The sequence below is a fragment of the Theropithecus gelada genome, chromosome 11, assembly GCF_003255815.1.
Source record: "Theropithecus gelada isolate Dixy chromosome 11, Tgel_1.0, whole genome shotgun sequence".
In the NCBI taxonomy this organism is placed as follows: domain Eukaryota; kingdom Metazoa; phylum Chordata; class Mammalia; order Primates; family Cercopithecidae; genus Theropithecus; species Theropithecus gelada.
The window spans coordinates 56,468,505-56,487,456 of record NC_037679.1 but is presented as its reverse complement, the minus strand read 5'-3'; positions in this window follow the sequence as shown (position 1 = coordinate 56,487,456).

Below are 18,952 nucleotides of genomic sequence, written 5' to 3'. Positions count from 1 at the left end.
TGTTATACGCCATCATTGTAGCTATTTTTATCATATGAAGTCTATTTTGTATATTATATCCAAAGTAGGTGCCATGTGTATTAAAAAGTACATATAGATACACATTTTTCAATACCTTAAGTTTCAGCTTTATCCATCAACAAAGAGAAAAACAAATCCCAAAATAAACCTAACTACCCTTCTTGTAATTACACTAAGCATGGTACAAATTTCCATGAGGTTCATAAGACAATAATACTAAACATAAAATTGTTGCAGAAGGGCGATAAGAACTTTTCTTAAGCTTTTCTTTGTTACATTGTACATACAAAGGTAATATAGAAAAGTAAAATTGGAAATGGAAAAGGAAATCAAAAAAGAGAAAAGTTAATGATTAACTCCCAGTGATCTTCATTCTGCTGTCTTCCAATGAGATAACCAAATTAAACACCGGCCAAGTTATCTTCTGCATGCTCATTAAAAATACGCAATAGTATATACACATACATACAGAAATGTTTGCTGTTTGTTTTATAAAAGTGAGCTTAAAATATCCATGTTACTGTGAAACTGATTCTTCTCACCCAGTAAAACATCATAGATATCCTTCACAGTCATTAGATATAGATCAAACTCACTTTAATAATTGCATAATAATCTATATTATACAAGCCCCACAAACTATTCCCCTATTTATTAAAATTGAGGTTTGTTCCCCATATATATGTATGGGGTGTGTGCGTGTGTGTGTGTGTGTGTTGGAATATACATATATATATTTTAGAGACTGGGTCTTTCTCTATCACCTATGCTGGAGTACAATGGCACAATCATGGCTCAGTACAGCCTCAACCTCCTGGACTCGGGCAATTCTCCCACCTCAGCCTCCCAGGTAGCTGGGTCTACAGGCACATGCTACCACACTCGGCTAATTTTTTAAAATTTTTGTAGAGATGGGGCCTTGCTATGCTGCCCAGGTTGGTCTTGAACTCCTGGGCTTGAGAATCCTCCTGCCTGGGTCTCCCAAAGGGACTGAGATTATAGGCATGAGCTACTGCCCAGCCATTCAGTATTTTTTAAAACACAACCAAAAAGCTCTATCTTTTTATATTGATGTTTTCAAATGGGAGACCATTGAGTCAAAGGAAAGTTACATGGTTAATAAAGATTGCCAGATTACTTCCACCAGTGAGGATGTTTGTTTCCTCCCATCTTAGCCAGTACTGGATGCTATCACTTCCTTTCATTTTTGCTACTCTGAGAGAAAAAGGCATCTCACTGTTATTTAAACTTCTTTTTCCCAGTGTGAAGTTTTAGGGTTGAGTCACCATTATCATTGAACAACACTTTATCATATTTCTCTAAATTAGGGTTTCCTGACTCCTGTATTACTAGTATTTGAGGGTAGATTACTCATTCTTGTTGAGGGTGCACTTGCAGGTTTTAAGATGTTTAGTAGTATCCTGTGCCTACAAGATGTCAGTAGCACCCACCCCCACATCTGTGACAACAAAAACATCTTCAGCCATTGCTAAAATCACCCCCATTTGCAAACCTCTACTCTAAATGCTTCATTTAGAAAGATTTTGATTTTTAAATTTCTCATTAAATTTGATAAACATACTCCCAGAAATCACCGCCAAGATATTTTTTCAAGGTTGATAGATTTCAAAACTTGATCAATAATCTAAAAATATGAACGAGTATATATAGCATCAATACAACATAATAAACAGTGCCTTAGGCAAACAATTAATTTAACCCCAGGAAAACTGAGAGCAGAGCCTACTGACAGACAGAAGGGAAATTATTCAAAACCTGGGCATAATACCTACTTTAATTTCAAAGTCAACAGGCAGCTTTTTTATTTCATTCCAACTCCCTGTGTATGGCTTGTGAACAGGTAGAGATAAAAAGAGTTGTTAAATATTTAAATATCTATTCACTGTGCCAAAATCTCAAATGAGGCTATTTCTTTGATTATTTCTTTTGATTACTGCAGTATTTTGATTTACTTTGAGTTTCCTAATCCAAAATAGACCAGTGCTTTTCCTAGAACTTTCTATAATTGGTGAAAGACTTTCTCTTTTGTTAGGAAGTAGGATTCTAAAGTATTTTTACCATTTTAATTCTCTTAGACCAAAACCACAGAAATTATTTTTCTCAAGGATAAAAAGGTACAATTCTAATTGATTTTAAAACAGAGCAGTTTTTCTCAGCCTCAGAAGAGAAAAATACCAAGAGGAGCAAAAACAATAGAAAAGTTTAATTGAAACTCAATACCAAAAGCAAGAACTAATATAACAATTAGTTATCTTCACCTATTCTTACAGACAGATTGAATGCTGCCTTATTTATAATAGTGATAACACAAGACACATAAAGACACATAGAGAAGTTCTTCGCAAAGAAACTGACCTTTATCAATTTATTCCAGGAGTAATTTTCTGGCTTTAATTATAAGTCAATATTTCTTTCTCATGAATTCATAAATAATAATTAAAAGGCTCCCAGCCATTCCCAGCTGGCTTCGAGGTTTCAATTCTCTGTAATGGCAAAGGGGATGGTTTTAAAAAGGCAAAATGCCAGTCATGGGATCTATCTGACTTTTGATAAAATACTGACAACAGCATTACAGGGAATCAATCAACAATGCAAAGAGCTGACCAAAAGACAAACATGGAAACCTGCCCTCCTTTGCAAGACATGGGCTTTTGTGATAAAATCGCATGGCTTGACAAAATCTCCCTGCATTGTTACAGCACAGGCTTCCAGCATTTGCTACCCTTATCGAAGTCTACTTTTGAATTTTAGATATTTTGAGCTTAAAACTATTCACAAAATTTATATTGAAAGAGAAAATTAAAGTCTCTTGCCTATGGTTAGGACCACTGTCTATCCTCGTGCCCCAAAGAAATTTGTTTAATCCCTAAAAATATCAACTGAACAGTTTGTGTCATATAAGTTGACGAGTCAATTAACAACTTACAGCTTCATCTAGTTTCAGCTCATTACCAGTTATTTCAGGTAGCTGTGTTTAATTATTTGAGTCCAAAAATAAGTTGAGAAATAAATCTCCCAACTAATGCTAATTGGTTTCCTATTATATGCATTTAACAAATCTGTATAAATCACTAGATTAAATAACAAGCAATTGGTGGTGTTCTTCCAATTACAGCACCTCCAGCAAAAACTCCATTATACAGAAGCAAGCTGAATTATGGTTAATTTATTAATAGATTTGGTACGGCATATAATGAGTTTGTAGATATTGAAGCCGCTTACATTCATTTAAGGAATCAAGAGTTCAGAGACTTTAAAAAAATAAAGCTAACTTTTAGCTAAAAGAACTCAAGATAAAAAAATGTGGAGAAGGAAGTAATCAGAGCAGTCGTGGCTGGGTAGCCCAAAGTACTCCAGACAATCACGCGGCTTTGGGAAAGAGCCTCTGCCACCACTGCTACCTACTGTCATGTACATTTAGGAGTGCTTATCTCTGCCCAACACAATTAGAGATCTGATGCAATCATTCTAAAATGCTGGACCAAAATGAGGAGGTCAGGAAGGCTCCTGGAGATTGAAACATTTCCTTAAGTAGAGAGAATTGACATTTTGTGGCTCTGGTTTTTTCCATCTCTAATATCTATAATCCAGCCCTAGGGAAAATATAAAGTGTCTGTTCCCATGATAAAATAGAGTATTAAACAGGATCATATTATTTGTTTCTAAGAAAAGTTATTGTTATTGGCTTATCCATTGTGGTCTATTTCTGAACATTTAAATGGCTCCATAATGTATTTTTTCATAAAGAGAAATAGTGATATGTCAAAAAATTATATGTAAGTGTACATCAAGTAAAGTCATGGAGAGAGATGAACATTTAAGCTATTTTTTTTGTCAGTTCCAGATTTAGATATTTAATTAGAGCATAAAGTCTGACTTTAATCTCAACCATGTCATTCTGAGTCTCATCCCCCTATACATTGTCCTTTGTAGGATGCATGCAATGGTAAGAAATTAATTGTGCAATTATTTTTCAATGCCAGTATACCTCCAACAACACATAAGATCCTTGAGGTCACAGACTGTCTCTGTCTTATTAATGGCTTTATTGCCAGGGCCAAGCTCAGTGCCTGACACAATAGCAGGAACTTGGGTGAGCATACTTTAACATATTTTGTGACATGAATGTGCGCACGCACACACACACATACATACACACACACACATTTAAAACATAAATGTAGAGTTTAACAAGTAATTATAAATAATTATAAAACAAACACCAATGTTACGCCACCTATATCCTGAAAAAGAATAGTGCCATTGCCCTAGAAGCACCTTCTGCGCGTCTTAACTATTACAGCCCCCTCCTGCCCCATTAAAGGTAGTCACTTTTCTGTCTTGTCTTTAGAGTTTCACAGCCTATATGTGCATCTCTAGTCAATACTGATTAAGCAGCAACAACCAAGTAGATAAATCATTAGGCAATTATTCATCTTACATTTGTACGTTGCTCAGTCCTATAATCATTTTATAATACTTAAAATTATTTTAGTTTATCATCATTATTGTCAACCCATAAGTCCTTCTCTGTGCCACAGAATGTACGAGATGCTAGTATCAAATAAAACCCCCTAAAATAGGTGTCATTTTCTCCATTCTATACTGTAGGAATGAGCCACAGGGAAAGTAAACCCGTCATGAGCTGGGTGATACCTGACCCACCAAGCCATGAGGCTGTGTGTGCACAGCAGCACTCCATCATCAAACGGAAGTGGTATATACCAGACTGGACTTGAATAGGACCTACAGCCCAAGTAAATTACATAAAGAGGGGCCCAAAAGCCCATGGTCTCTGCTTCATCTATACTGCCTTCTCTCTCCCGCCTGCACTACAGCCTCATGGGGAGTTTCCTACAATCAGTTGACAGAAGAAGAGAAAACTTAGGTCTGGCTTACTGATGGTCGTGTGATGTTCAGGCACCACCTGGAAGTGAACAGCTATAGCGCCAAAGCCTCCTTCTGGGACATCCCTGAAGAACAGTGATGAAAGGAAAATTTCCCAGTGAGCAGAACTTCAAGCAGTGCACCTGGCTGCTTATTTTGCTTGAAAGGAGAAATGGCCAGATGTTCAATTATATACCTATTCATGTGCCATGGCCAGTGGTTTTGGGGAATGGTCAGGGACTTAAAAGGAAGAAGATTGGAAAATTAATGACAAGAACCTTTGGGGAAGATGTATGTGAATATATCTCTCTGAATTTGGTGAAGATATCTGTGAAGGTATCTGTGTTCCAAGCAATGGTCAACCAAGGGCGGCCTCAGCAGAGGAGGGTTTTAATAATAATTTGATAATTAACTAGATGGAATGACCCATTCTGTGGATACTAGTCAGCCTTTTTCCCCAGACTCCCCTGTCATTGCCTAATAGACTCAGAAACTAATTTATTGGTAAGAGGTGGAAGACACAGAAATGGAACCCAGGTTTCTGGTCTCAAAGACAATGTTCAAAACCGCTACCTAGGGTTACCAAATAAAATACAGGTGCCCAGTTAAAATTTGAATTTCAGATAAATCATGAATGTTTTAATATAAGTAAATCCTAAATATTGCATGGGGCATACTTATACTAAAAAAGTTATTCTTTGCTTTTGAAATTTAAATTTAACATGAACTCCTGTATTTTTATTTGCTAAATCTGGCAACCCTACCAATTACCCTGTGCTGCCTTCTTGCTCATAAAATGAGTCATTATGCTTTTCCCTGATCACTGTCTACTCAACTGTTGCAGCACCTCACACTTCTCAAGTTATCAAATTATAATAAATTAGTTATCAATAACTTTATTTTATATATTTTAACTTTTCCAACTAGGCAAAATAAGCTCAGTGGTCAGGGAATATATCAGCCTCTGTTTACCAATGAATATACTTCCTAGCACTATAAGTTTATGGTATATGTGTGTGTATACCCAGTAACAACAACTTGAAAGTTATTAATAATTGCAATAGCTTAAACAGTTATAATTATTCACGGCCATCTTGTTTGATCTAAATACTTAACCACTTTCTCCCCTGTCCCCAGATAATTTTTAAACAAATTCCAGAAAGCATTTTATGGCTTCTGTAAATATTTCAGAATGTAATACTAAAATAGAAGAACTAGTTTTAAAAAATAACATTATCTCACCTAAAAAAATAAAGTCTCTAATAGCAATAAATATCCAATGTTCCTTGATTGCCTCATTCAATTTTTTACTATTTATTTGATAAATATTTTTGAACACATAGGTTTGCTGAAGAACAATAACATCTCTAAAAAATTGGATATATTCTCAGCAATACTTTAAGAGAATTAACATATGACTCATGTACAATTTAAAGGACCATTAAAAAGCAGACTACAATCAGATTCCATTTGCCATTTTTATTAAAGGATACTAAAGCAAATATAAGGATGAAAATAGGAGGTATTGGGGTGGCACAATTTGTTCATGAAAATGGGTTTTAGACTCTGATATGAACACTTTTCCTAGTCTCTGTGGGATTTTCAACGCCTTACTGCAGTCCGTTCAGCTAAAATGCTCCCAAGATGTCTACTTTTATTAGTGATAGAGTAGCTGGTACCAACTAGCCCTCTTACTATAAACAACTTTAATACTAGAATATTGATATATATGTATATATACACACACACATACATATATAAACATACATATACTAGAATATGTATATTACATTTATATTCTAGTAGTATTGTGTGTGGGAGTGTATCTGTGGGGGGTGTGTGTGTGTGTGCACACACACACACAGACAGATGGAGAGAGACAGAGAGAGAGAAACAGTTTTCAGGCATTGAACATCAGGTGTGTGATCCTGGAGCAAAAGAAAACAAAGAGGAGCCCCACCAGCAGCAGCATACCTGCCTTGGGGCACTTCCCATTCTGTAATGCAGAGTGAGGGAGCTCAAACAAAAGTACAGTGGTCTTGCTCAGCTAACGAAACAGATCTCTTAGTCCAGAGCTGCTGAGGCAGCTGTATTTACCAGGCAGCCTAGTGGAGAGACTTAGACCAGTGCTATGAAGAAGCTCTACGAGTTTGCATCGAGAACCCCGTGAGTCTTGGCTGAATGCAAAGCTGTGCATCTGCACAGGAAGACTCCAGGGAGCTGGGCATAGAGTACCTACTAGGGAAAGAGCAAGTGCCCTATAGCCCCTGATATGGCTTGGATCTGTATCTCTGCTCGAATCTCATATTGAATTGTAATCCCCAGTGTTGGAGGTAGGGCCTGGTGGGAGGCGATTGGATCCTGGGGGTGGATTTCCCCACTGGTGCTGTTCTTGTGATCGTGAGCGAGTTCTCAAAAGATCTGGTTGTTTAAAAATTTGTGGCACCTCCCCCTCTCTCTCTTCCTCCTGCTCCAGTCACGTGAGGTGCTCGCTTCTCCTTCACCTTCCACCATAATTGTAAGTTTCCTGAGGCCTCCCCAGAAGCTGAGCAGATGCCAGCATCATGCTTCCTATACAGCCTGCAGAACTGTGAACTAATTAAAGCTTTTTTCTTTATACATTACCCAGTCTCAAGTATTTCTTTATAGCAGTGCAAGAATAGAATAATACAGCCCTACATCAATTAAAGAAACCAAATTTGTAATTAAAAATATTTTCTCAAAGTAAAATCTCAACCCAGATGAATTTGCTGGGTGAATTCTATGAAATGTTTAAGGAAGAAGTAATGCCAATTAAGGGACCCCATCCTAACTCAATTTAAGGCCAACATTTCCTGATCCCCAAATCAAAGACATTTTAAGAAAAGAGCACTACAAACCAACTTCCCTCTTGAATACAGATGGAAAAATCATAAATAAAATATTAGCAATTTTAATACAGTAATACATTAAATTTTAAAGTAAAAATTAATTACAATGAAGTAATTAAAAGCTTAACACACAAGGATCAAAGACAAATTTTCACTAGAAAAGATTGGTTTTGATTAGAAAATGAATCCATATAATTCACCATATTAACAATAAAAAAATTGTACAATCACCTGAATAAAGAAAAACATTGAATAAAATTTGGCACATATTCATGTTAAAAATTGCCAGTACATTAGGAATAAAATGAAACTCTGCCAACCCAATAAAGATGATATACAGAAAATCTACAACTAAGAAGATCATATTGAACAATGAGACACTGAATGATTTTAACCTATTATCAAGAACAAAGTAAAGCTCAGCACTTCTATTCAATATTGTACTGTCAATATAACCTCGCCTTCCAAAAAAGTCAACTAGACTGAAAAGTAAATATATATATTTGCAGTTTACAGTTAGCATGACTATGTAGCAAATTCCAAGGAATCTTAAAAAAAACTATTAGAATTAATAAGTGAATTTAGCAAGGTTTCATAAGGCCATATAATATATATATTAGTAACTAGCAATTAAAAATAAATGTTTAAGTACCAATTACGATAGCATCAACACAATGTGAAACCCTTAAGAAAAAATTTAACAAAATCAGTGCAAGACACTACAAAATATTGCTGAGAAAAATTAAAGAAGACCAAGATAAAAGAGAGATTTACCATATTCATGATTAGAAGACTCAATATATTAAATGACACATGTTTAAATTCAACACAACTCCAATTAAAATCCCAGCAGGCTTCTCTGTAGATATTGACAGCTGATTCTAAAATTTATGTGGAAATACAAAGGATCTAGCATAGTCAAAACAGTCTTTTAGAAGAACAAAGTTGAAAGACTTACACTCCTTGATTTTAAGACTAACTCTAAAGCTATGATAATCTAGACAATGGGATTTGAGGGTACAGATGGTTGAATAGATCAATAGAACAGAATATAGAATCCAGAAGTATACCAACATTGTATGTTCAACTGATTTTCAATCAAGGCAATAAAACAATTTAATGGAAAAAACAGTCTTTTCAACATATTGTGCTGGAAAAACTGGCTGTCAATATGGAAAAAAAATAATCCTGACTCATACCTTAAACCATCTACAAGTATACATTTGAATGAATGTCAAAGCTAAAGATGTAAAGCTTCCAAAAGAGATAGGTGAATATCTTTGTGACATTGAAATAGGCGAAGATTTCTAAAACAGAAACAAAAAATTCTAATCATAAACTTAAAAAATTAAAAAATATATAATGGACATTATCAAAATTAATGACCTCTACTCATCAAGGGTACATTATGAAAACTAATAAGCAAATCACAAGCCAGCATTGCCATGACACCAAAACTGGACAAAGACAAATAAAAAGAGACTGCAGACCAACCTCTCATGACCACAGAAGCAAAAATCATTAATAAATACTAGCAAACATATAACCTAATAAAAATGGGCAAAAGTCTTAAACAGGAACCTTGTAAAAGAAAGTATATGAATGAGCAATGAGCCCATGAAAAAGTATTCAACATCATTAGCCATCAGGAAAATACAAACTAAAATCACAGTGAAATACCAGTACACATTCACTAATATAACTACATTGAAATTATTGAACACCCCATATATTAGAGTCTGTGGAACAAGCGAAGCTCTCATGCATTGCTGGTGGAAGTGTAAAATGGCACAACCACTTTGGAAACTGTCCTGGCAGTTTCTTACAGAGTTTAATATCTATCTACCTTATCACCCAGCAATTCCACTCCTAGGTCTTTACTCAAGAAAAATAAAAATATATGTACACACAAAGGACTGTACAAAAATGCCCATGGCCGTGTTATTCAAAATAGCCCCAAACTGAAATAACCCAAAATCCAACAACATAAGAATGGATAAGCAAGTGAGATTATATTCAAATCACAGACTACTACTCCAGAATAAAAAGGAACAGAAGACCAATACAGTCTGGGCACTGCAGCACACGCCTGTAATCCCAGCGCTTTGGGAGTCTAAGGCAGGAGGATGGCTTGAGCCCAGGAGTTTGAGACTAGTCTGGGCAACATAGGGAGACCCCAATCTCTATTTTTATTTAAATAATTAAAAAACACCAATACAGGTACCACAAAATTGTTGAACTTCAGAAACATTATTCTGAGTGAAAAAAAGCAGACAGACACAAAGGGTATAGGTTGTATAATTTCATTCATATGATTTTTTAGACCAGGGAAGCCTAATCTATCGGTGAAGTAAATCAGAACAATAGTTGCCTTTGGGTGGGGAGGAGCATTGACTGGAAGGGGATCTAAGGGATCTTTCTGGAGTGGTGGAAATGTTTATCGTGATATGGGTGTGGGTTACAGAGGTGTATGAGTTTGTCAGAAGTTATTTAACTGTAGTCATAAGATCTGAGAATTTTACTGTCTGTAAATTACAACTCAATTTTTAAAAGTGCTCCTGAGTTTCTGTCCATTGGAAAGAATTAGTCCAAAATATTTTACCACTTACTAGACGCTACTAAAATACTGGTATTGGTGATTCGGCTTAAAATGCTCTGGTGTCCTTTGTCTACTTGGGACACTCCTATTCATCTTCAAAGTATAAAATCAGGGCTCACTTCCCTTAGCAAGCTGGCCTCCATTGTCTATCAGATTTGGACATCCCCCATCTCCACACCTAAGGCAAAGATTTATCTTATTTAATAGTTGTAATCTCAGTGTTGTCATATACATGATACATATGGCATTTGGTAGACATCTCATAAATGTTTATTTCACATATGAATACAGTATTTTTGTTTTCACATCACATCTACCAAGATAATCTGCCATTTTTTTACACTTACAAGATGCCAGTTGCGTTGAGGTTCATTGATGTGACATTCTGCTTATGTTCTATTAACTGACCTGTCTTTATATGAATATGCCTAATACTTAAAGAGTCACCTGTGATTCCTCACTATTCTTTCACCCTTTCACCTTTCTCAGCCAATCCATTAGCAAGTCCTGCTGGTTTTACCTCCAAACTATGTCCTGATCCTTCTATAACTTTCCTTCTCCAGATCTTGGTCTAAGCCACCATCTTCTCCTGCCAGAAGTACTGCAATAAACTCCTAATTGATCTCCTTGCAACACATATATTCACCTCACTTCAATTCAATAATGAAAGCCAAATCATATTTCTTGTTCTTCTCCAGACTCTTCAGTGGTTTCCCACGGACCCAGAATAAAATCCAAATTCCTTTGCAATGCCTTCAGAGCACCACATTATCTGTCCCCAGCCTGCTCTTTCACCTGTCACAAGGCATCCCCATCCCCTGGGCCACCCTGCCTTAAGCTCCAGCCATTCTCCTATTCTGTCCTTGTGCCTAACACAACATTTTTTTCTCCAGACCTTTGCCTTTGAGATTGCTCCCTCTTGAGCAGTCTCACCCCTTGCTCTTTCTTCCACTCATCCTTCATGTTTCAACTCCAATGTCATCTCCCAAGTTACCTTAGAGATTCTTGATTATTCAGCCCTCTTTTCTATCTCGTCCACTGGAACGTAGACTCAGTCAGTCAGGGACCTTGATTGTCCTGTTCACTTTGACATCCCCAGGACAGAGCATCAAACCAGGCACATAGTAGGCACTCAATAAATACCTGCTAAATGAACAAATAGACAGGCAACTTAAAAACAACAAGTGTTAGTGCCCAGGTTTCCCAGGCATTTAAAATTTTCATAGCTGGATTTTTAGCTTGTATTTTTCTAGTTCCATCATTCCTGATTTCCTTCATATTTTTAACTTTTCTAAGTGCTTCTCTGCTACAGCAGTACTGTCACTGGTGTTTTCAACACCCCTTAATTTAGTATCATCTGCAGATTTCATTAATTTGTTGTTTACTGCCTGTTGTAGATTATTAATGAAGATGTTAAATAAGAAGAAAGCAACGTCCTTCCCCATGTACTGCAGTTGGATTACTAATCACTTAGCAAATGCTGAAGAAAGTGTTTTAAACACGTTTTTTTCTGCAATATATACAACCTACACTGAAAAATCTTAAGCTATATATACTTCATTCAATTCATTCATGCATACGAATATTCAAAACCTTCATTTAAGCTCAAAGGTCATGGAGATAAAAAAAGAAGATAAATTAACGAGTTCACAAGGACCTAGCTGTCCAATGTGTTGACTTTGTTGTTACGCAATATAGTCGATCCTCATTATTCACCAATTCTGTGTTTGTAAATTCCCCTATTTACTAAACTTTATCTGTAAACCCAAAACCAATACTCACAATGCAATCATAGACGTGTGCAGAGCAGTGGAAAATTTGAAAAGTTGCCTGATGCTCACATTCTCAGCTAAGGTGAACTTTGCCTTCTTGTCTCAGTTCTCATACTATAAACAAGCATCCTTTTGCAGATTATTTAGTGCCTTTTGGGGTTTTTTTTTGCATTTTTGTGTTTTTGTTGTTGATTTTGATGTTTAAAATGGGCCCCAAGTGTAGTGCTGAAATGTTGTCTGATGTTCTTAAGCACAGAAGGGCTGTGATGTACCTTATGAAAAAAATACATGCGTTCGATAAGCTTCCTTCAGGCATGAGTTACAGTGCTGTTGGTTGCGAGTTTAATGCTAACGAGTAAACAATATATAGTAAATAAGGTGTCTGTAGTCAGAAATACACACAAAATAGGGTATATATTGATCAGTTGGCAAAAGTGTGTGAGCATAGGCTTGCAGGCACCTAACACCACATTTCTCCTAGGAACCCTGTAGTGGTCCCTGTGCCTCTCTAGACAATGATTACCACAAAAAAAAAAAAAAAAAAAAAAAAGAGAGAGAGACACAAGACTGTATGTATAATGTGATCTGGGAATATTATTAGATTATTAGATCATTTTAATAAAGCCGTTCAAAAAGGAAAATATGCTTAAGCAAACATTTGAAAAATTAGAAGTTCAAAATGGGAGTGGGGATGCAGACAATGAGATGAGCAATGAGGAGGGAAGGGTATTCCAGGCGGACAAAACAACAGATAGAAAGACACAGAGCAGGGGCCAACAAACTACAGCTCCTGGCTCAAACCCAGCCCTTGACTATTTTCGTAAATGAAGTTTCATTGGAACACAGCCATATCCACTTGTTTACTCGTCGTCTAGTGTTGTTTCAAACCCCTGGCATAGAGGCACCAGAAGCACAGTGAAGAGAATGAGAGGTAGCAAACTACTGCTACCCAATTTGCGGTAAACTGTTCATGTGGAAGAGGGACAGTAACTAAAGCCAGTTAGCAGGAGCCAGGTGATGAAGGGCCTCATAGGCCATGAAAAGGGTTTACACAGGGAGCAGGTGTTAGGTAATTGGATGTACCACAGAGGACAGAGTGGAGAGGCGAGAGACTGGAGGCTGAGAGGCCAGTTAAGAGGCGAAGGAAATAGTCCAGGTAAGAGAAGATGGGAGTTTGGTTCCCACGGTGATTTAAATAAAGGGGAACGGGGACAATTTCAAAAAAAATTTTCAGAGACATATTATGCTAACTTTGTGAATATTTTGATTCAAATGAGTATAAAAAAGAGCAAGAACAGATCTTGCTTGGCTCCCTGTCCTCTAAATGGGATGAACTGGTCCACGATGGTGCCATCCTCCAAGACTGAGTGAGATTCCAGAGGAAGAGTTATGAGAAAGGGAAAGGATATGATTTTGGTCATGGACATTTTGAAGTTGAGATGACACTGAAACCAAATGGGGAAATACAGATCTGCAGAAATAGGCAGTCTGGATTGAGTAAACAGTTTATTAAAGAATAATCAAAACCCTGATTGTGGTTAACCTGCTTAAGGAAAGCACAGATGGTGATACATACAGCGAAGAGATGGGATGGGGGGAGGAGTGATGCAATAACTGATCCATTAGGGGACAACAGCCAGCCATAGGGAGGGTGAGAAGATGTTGCCAATACTTTGTAATGGTGATTAAACATGGAAAGAGCAACTGGTATCTCAGGAATCACATAAATTTCAATCCTTATCTGATATAGGTGAGTCAAATTCCACATTTACATCTTAGGAGGCCTTCTTAATTTGAATGTAAGCTAGCTAGGCCCATTGCACAAGTTCACGTCAGAATTAAGAGAGTTCTACAGGCACATGCTCTGTGCATGCACCCAAATTCGAAGGCCAATTGAAATCACATGGAGTGTTACCATGTTGCAGGATCACAGCAGTAGAAGGGAGGTACCAAAACATGACTCATGTAAAGCTGCTCTAAGTTAAATGATCCAGTAGGAATTAAAGACTTTCTTTCAATGACATGAAGGAGTTGAAGCAGTTAATGAACTCTTGTTGTATGTCAAGCATGGTAGGTGGTACAATTACTGAACATTTAAAATGAAGGGGCTTTGGGGGAATCACCTTCTTCAGGGGTTGCAAACTGTGCTCTTCAGAGTCCTAGGTAAGCCTTCCCAGGTGCCAAACCCCATCAGACCCCATTCCTTGTGGCAAGGCCCAGCTATCTTCCTATTAAACCCAATGTTTTGTTTGTGCTGGGTATAAAGTCCACTTCTCAGCCTCCCTTGCAGTTAGGGATGATGGCACTGATGTACTCACTTCTGGACCTAAGTCATAAAACCCTAACTTAGGTAGTCCTCTCTCTCTCACACCATTTTCTAGTTGGGGTCAAAACTTAGAGCTGTCTTGGAGGTCCCATGTTGAAGGTGGAAGAGACTCTGTCTTCTAGGATCTCTGAATGATTATCTGGAGGAAGGTCTAACTCCAACCCCAACTCTTGGCAATAGACTGACTATATGAGTAAGAACCTCACTGTTTTTCTATACTGCTATGATTCAAGGTTTTTTGTTACAGTATTAGTGTTAATATCTTAACTCATACATTCCCCTTTCAAGCTAAACAGCATGGTATCATTTTTACATAAAGGGTTAACATAAGTATGTGTTTAAAGAAAAAAAAGTCTTCCTCTATTAATAATATTATAAATTATTGATGTATTTCAACCTTTTCACTTCAAAACAATGTACTGAGGTTCAGACTGGTTAAATATTTTTCCAAGGCTACCCACTATCTATCTAAATAGTTATGCTGACTTAAGGAGAATTTCCCCCATGAAATAGATGGTACATATAGTGTCACTTGAACACTAAAAGACTCTAAACTGAAGGAAAATATAATAATTGTTGAATTGATCTACCAATTGTCACTGGAAACAGAAGTGAGAAAAAGCTAATCTGATAAGTAAACGTGTCAGCCTTCTCTTGATCTATCATTTTCTAGGTACCTGAGTTTCTTCTGGCTTGTCCTCTAAGCTCCATCATAGACTTTGCAGAAGATTTTTTTCATTTTTGGAGCTTTATTTCAAAAAATTAAGCAGTTATTTGAAAGTAGTTGAACTCATTTAATATTCTAGAGATATCCAATCAAATATCAACTAAAAATACACTAGGCATTGTACTAGGTCCTGGGAATGTAAATTGTTCTTGCCCTCAAAGAAGAGGTGAGATAGACTTATAATGAAAGCATTACAAAATAGTGACATAAATGTTAACAGATGTATAAAAACTATAGGAGTACCAAAGACAGAGTCATAACTACTGAATATTCTATAGGTTTCATATAATTTAATATCCTAGAGAATCTTATATATCTTAAAGATTATTCATCATCAGCTAGGAGTAAGATCCAAGAGAATAGTAATGAGTATACTATTTACACTCACCATTGCTGTGGTCTGAATATTTGTCCCATTCGAAACTCATGTTGAAATTTAGTGCCCACTGTGGCAGTATTGAGATGTAGGGCCTTTGGGAGGTAATTGAGTCCTGAGGGCTCTGCCCTCATAAATATATTAATCCAATTATGGTTTAATGGATTAGTGGGTAATCTTGGGAGTGGAACTGGTGGCTTTAGAAGAAGAGGAAGAGAGACCTGACTTAGGACACTCAGGCCTCTCACCACATGATGCCTTGTGCTGCCTCCACAGAGTCCCCACCATCAAGAAGTCCATCCCCAGATATGGCCACTTGACCTTGAACTTCTCTCCTTCCACAACTATAAGAAATAACTTCCTTTTCTTTATAAGTTACCCAGTTTCAGGTAATTTGGTATAAGCAGGAGAACAGGGACTAAGGCAACCAGTCAGCACCTTTATATTGATTGTAACCACGAATACTGATGAATTTCTACTTTTGAATGATTAAAAAAAAATTGTATGAGGTGCTTCACCAGTGAAATACAAGAGAAAAACAACACTTTAGGGTTAAAATATTTGTGGATCCTACTAGTTTCTATCACACCAGAGAGATGTGATGAATTTCTATACTTTGTCTATTGTTGGGATGGAAAACAATAATAGAATTTCAGAGATGGAAAGGACCTTAGAGATCATCTAATCCAACAAGATGAATAAACTTTTCTTTTCCATTGCCAATAAACTGGTGAAATGTGAGAAATACAACTCTTTTGAGTTATAGGTGGTCTGATGAATTGAGACGGCCATGGTTCAACCTAAGACACTGGAGTTTCTCCACATCACAAAAAATAAACTTTTTTCATAAACAAAGTCAATTTAAGTTAGGTGGCTTTTGTCAGTTCTATGAATACCCTATCAATATCAGAGCAAAACTGCACTCTGAAAGAGAAATAGATGAACTTTTATTTGGTTTCCCTTTGAGACTTTAACAGAAAATGTTGTAATTCCCTACTGACTCTTTTTAAAAAGAAATTATTTTTGAAGATGACTGGCACATTTTCAAGGAGCTACTGTGAAATGCATTTAAACAAGAATTCCTCAGTGGTTGGTGATCTTTGTCTAATAATAATGAGACACTAGTCAAAAATTTTAAAAAATGTCTACCTTCATCGCCAACTTTGAGGCCACGTCAAAAGAGATTATGGTTTCAGATGTCCTTGCCCCCAGCATCTACTAATCCCCAGAGCTCCTGGTTCTCCTTAGAGTGGGAAGTTATCCTGGTCACCACTAAGGATTGCTTTAAAAATTAAAAACATCTAGTTAATTAGGAAAGCAGTTCTATAAAAGCCGAATGGAGTTTATCAGATGTTCTCAAACCTAACTGCACATCACAGCTACCAGCAGGGGATTTGAAAAATACAGAGTGCCAAATCCTACCTCCAACCATTGATTAAGTAGGTCACATATTCTGCCTGGGAACCTGAATTTATTATTTTTGCCTTTAAGTTTCCCAGGTGATTCACAACATGCAAATGCAGATTATCACGTCTTTTAATAAGAAAAAAGTTATTTGCATTCTTATCTGCTGGATGCAAAGCTTATGATCATATAATTTTTAAAAAGAAAAAGCCTTTTGCTTTATTTTATTAAAAAATAATTAAGAGGGCTTTGAGCTCATTTGTCTCCTAAGAAACAGTATCTTCAGGAAAGACGAGGCAAAAGCAAACACTTTGTCATCCCCAAAGCATTCTGTTATGCTATTGCTCTAACTTGGTAGTTAACTATATTCTGCACAACTAAGAGAAAAAAAGGATTCATCTACATTATATTTTGGTCATGTTGGTAATCATTTTCACTTTTTTTTTCCTTGTTTTAAGTCTATAGATTAGAAGGTAACCATTAGCTTTCTATGGCAGGCATGGTGGTTTGCTTTCTATCCTTCCAGGGAAGACTATTGCTTATTTTATTTTTGGTGCATTGCACTATTTTTCCAGCCACAGGCGCAATTACAAATCACCCTATAAATTGCTTTCATAACTAGAACTCCAAGGGGGATTCAACAAGGTTTTCCGTATGTAATTACCCAATTGGAAGTTAGCCAGATTCCCAGGACTGCAACCCTTACACTTGTGAACAGAAAGATTTGGTTGTTAATAATCACACCACTCAGCATCCTGGTATTTAGAAATCTTTAGAAAGTGACTTAATGCTCCATAAAAAAATCTGTGGCAGATCACAAGAGGAGTAGTATCTCCAAAGAGCAACCCACTAGGGGTAGGTCCCAGCAGCTGGCAATATAGCCTGCTGGTATTCAAAGTCATCTGTTTTTGCATTCAATGTATTTAAAAATTGAATGCTGGAAAGGCAGATGTGTATTTCTTTTATTTTTCTCTAAGTTCATTTTGTTTTTCTGAGAAGTTCCACACCTTTCACATGGTTTTATTTTTACCTGTTACGTGTATCATTTCTCTTCCTTTTCAATGACAATATTGTTAACAATACAGCTATCTCTGAGTGTGAGAACAGTCCAGGATGTCAAAATGTACTCTAAAGATTTTTCACATTGAATGTATTTGATTAGTTGTAAAGAGCATCTATTGATACTGCTTGCTGTTATTTGCCACTCCAATTTATTTTTTTTAAATTTTAATTCACAGAATGATTCTCTCCTCTTTTTACACTGGTCATGCTGTTGGAACTAGGCTACAGTGAAAGCTGGTAATGTTTCCTCTGAGCACATTGTGGTTCAGTTGGCTTTCAGTTCTATTATTAAGGTATTGTGCTGTCATAACCCTCATCCTTTTCTTCTAAATAAAAGTCGAGATCCAGCTGGGTACAGTGTCTCATGCCTGTAATCCCAGCACTTTAGTGAGGCCAAGGTGGGAGGAACACTTGAGACCAGGAGTTCAAGGCCAGCCTGGTCAACATAGCAAGACCTTGACTCTATATTTAATATATATATATATGTGTGTGTGTGTGTGTGTGTGTGCGCGCGCGTGTGTGTGTGTGTATATAATTTTAAAATTTAAAGCAATTAAAAAAAGATTATTCAGCAAAACTCTTCTCAATTTTGCCGCCAACAAGTCCTGAAATTTCCTCAACTGATCTTCATTTTGTTTTTCTGAGAAGTTCCACACCTTTCACATGGTTTTATTTTTACCTGTTACGTGTATCATTTCTCTTCCTTTTCAATGACAATATTGTTAACAATACAGCTATCTCTGAGTGTGAGAACGGTCCAGGATGTCAAAATGTACTCTAAAGATTTTTCACATTGAATGTATTTGATTAGTTGTAAAGAGCTTCTATTGATACTGCTTGCTGTTATTTGCCACTCCAATTTCTTTTATTTTAATTCACAGAATGAT